Source organism: Lipotes vexillifer, unplaced genomic scaffold (assembly GCF_000442215.2).
Source record: "Lipotes vexillifer unplaced genomic scaffold, Lipotes_vexillifer_v1.1 scaffold826, whole genome shotgun sequence".
In the NCBI taxonomy this organism is placed as follows: Eukaryota; Metazoa; Chordata; class Mammalia; order Artiodactyla; family Lipotidae; genus Lipotes; species Lipotes vexillifer.
Window position 1 is genome coordinate 1530259 of NW_006789439.1, and position 2745 is coordinate 1533003.

Sequence of the window (2745 nt, forward strand, 5' to 3'; positions counted from 1 at the left end):
TAATATTAATGTGATGTATTACATTAATTAATTTTGATGTTAAACTAACTCTGCATTCCTAGGATAAATTCTACTTGGTCACTGTCACCTCTTTTTGTTTATTGCTGTATTTAGTTTGCTAGCATTTTGTTGAGAACTTTTGCATCTATATTCATAGGGGATATTCATCTTTGGTTTGCTTCACTTTTTAACAAAAAGAAACCAAAATGTTTAATTTTACTGAATAAAGAAAGTTTGCTCAGAGTTTACGCAGATCATAAGAATACTTAAGATTATAAAAGCTGAAAGATCCACAGCTGATTGGAAGGAAGGAATAAAGAAAGTAACTTATATTTTCAATGCTGAAACAAAAATCTAATTGCTATAGATGTCTTGTAAAATTTCCCAAATAAGGTCTAGCCAAATTTATTTTCTAGTGGATTTTTTTTCAGAGATAAAAAGTAAGATTCAATATGTATATTATTGATTACAACTAATATCACAGCTTGAAAAAGTCATGAGACAGAAGCATAAATATAAAATAAAAAGACAAGATTTTCAAATTGTATTAAAGGTATATTAACCATAGTAACTGGAAAAGATATATTAAACTTAGCAGTGTACCACACAAGCTCAAAACAAAACTCATAGGGCAGACCAAAACTGATGCTAATTAAGGAAAAAGGTCTGTTTTTTAGAAAGGGTGTCCAGACAGACACCACTACAAAGAAATGCCAACAGTAACTATTGGTCCCTTCTGTTACTTAGTGAAGTGTCAAAGATAGAGTGACTGGGTTAAGAGCTTAAGGTTTCTCCAAGCATCTGCAGTATTATCAGCACAGTCCAGGCCTTGGGAGTCCTGACACTTCAGGATGTTTCTGGCCTTCTTGGGCAAGTCTGCACATTTGTGTTCCTGAAATAAGTTCAAAGTCTTCTTGGTGTTCAGAGTCATGGTAGTCTACACGCTTCTTTTTCTTGTTGTAAACTGTAACTTGAAGGGAAACTATTTCCAAGGTGATTAAGCCAAGGGCCATTGTTATCTCTTTGCTGTTATGAGTTGGCTCATAAAGACCCTTCCCTGTTTTCTGGATGAGACATGCCAGCAGAGTCTCACCCAACAATATAAAAGTTGATTCCTGAGACCATCAGTGTTCTGCAATGCTACTGGACCTCAGTTGGTCCATGATGGGATATGGAAAGATGGCCACCACTATTGTTTCAGGATTCAGGACTTCTTCCTCTAGCACTACAGCCTGTTGCTTCATGTGCCACTTCAAAGGAACATTATTATTTTTTGTCCAGCCACCAAGAGGGTGAAGGAGAAAGACAGGGCACCTATAAGCCCCTTTCTAGAAGTTGCTTTTGAGTATCCTGTATTAATGGAGCATGTCCATCGTGGACTGAGTTTCATAATTAAATTCAAAGGCAGCATCAGCCTTCATATCTTTAAACATCTGCTTTAGCTCAGTAGGAGTGAAACAATACTGATCAAGATCATCATTCTAATAAATTTGGTCAAAGACTTGAAGATCTCCTTCAGTCAGCCAATCGCCTTATTCCAAAACAAATCTTGATGTAGGGGACGTCCTGAATGTTGTTCCTCACTGTCTAGCACAGTGTTTCTCCTTCCTGTGTTAAATAAAAGCTCTGGATTGTGAAGAAGAAGAGATACACAGTGACCCTCCTACCTCAGAGCAAAAGCTGTCCAGATGTCCAGCATTTATCTTCTTGAGTAGCTGTCAGAAATATAGGCACTGACAAATTAATGACGTCCCCAGCCAGAAGATAATCAAAATGAAGGCAGAGCAAGTACTCCCCATTTCTCATAAAGCCATTCAGTGAGATGCACCAATCTTTTGCCAAAACCTGCACACACTGCACAACCACTTTATTAATTTTTAATGCTGATAATGTTTCTCCATCTGTTTTGGCCAAATGAAGTTTATTTTCTGGCACACACAAGATGCCACAGGTACAATATCCCATTCCCAAAGAAGTTCCATAACTCTTACTGCACACAGCCATTTATGTCACAGGAGTCTGTTTTCAGCATCAGTTCAGGGGCTTTTAGTTTTTTATACTCAGAACCAAAGCCAGTGAAACATTTAATTTCTCTAGCCCATGCTTTCTATTAGAGTCCTTTGATAACCTCTGTTCACAAACATGCAGAGGTGCATTTTACAAATACTTCAAAAAAAAGGCAAACGTGGGCTTCCCTGGTGGCACAGTGGTTGAGAGTCCCCCTGCCGATGCAAGGGACACAGGTTCGTGTCCCGGTCCGGGAGGATCCCGCATGCCTCGGAGCTGCTGGGCCCGTGGGCCATGGCCGCTGGGCCTGCGCGTCTGGAGCCTGTGCTCCGCAGCGGGGGCGGGGACCGCGACAGTGAGAGGCCCGCGTGCCGGAAAAAGAAAAAAAAAAAGGCAAACTTGTACCCTTCAGAATTTGCCTTGTGTTATTGTGATCTTGAGTATAAGGCGATATAAAACTTGTAATGCACACTAAGCCAGCACCTGTAAACAGCTTAGCAACTTCTGCAACTCAACGAACATTCTTGTCTCTCTTCAATACTAAAGCCAAGGTTTTGATTGAGACCCTGATGAACACTGTCACCAACCAAAGTACAGCACGGATAACCTGGCAAACCAAGTATTTCCCCAAAGCCATGCTCACCGTGGTTTTCCCTGTTCCAGATAAGCCTGTTAGCCAAACTGTGCAAGCAAAAAAGCCACCTCTGGTCTCTACCACCTGACCTCTTGTTCCTGCTG

The 2745-nt window shown here is 40.5% G+C and overlaps 1 pseudogene; it reads right to left on the minus strand.

The window, feature by feature from the left end:
• Positions 1-812: 812 nt before the first annotated feature.
• Positions 813-2745, minus strand: part of LOC103086942 (bifunctional 3'-phosphoadenosine 5'-phosphosulfate synthase 1-like) — a 9822-nt pseudogene continuing 7889 nt past the window's right edge.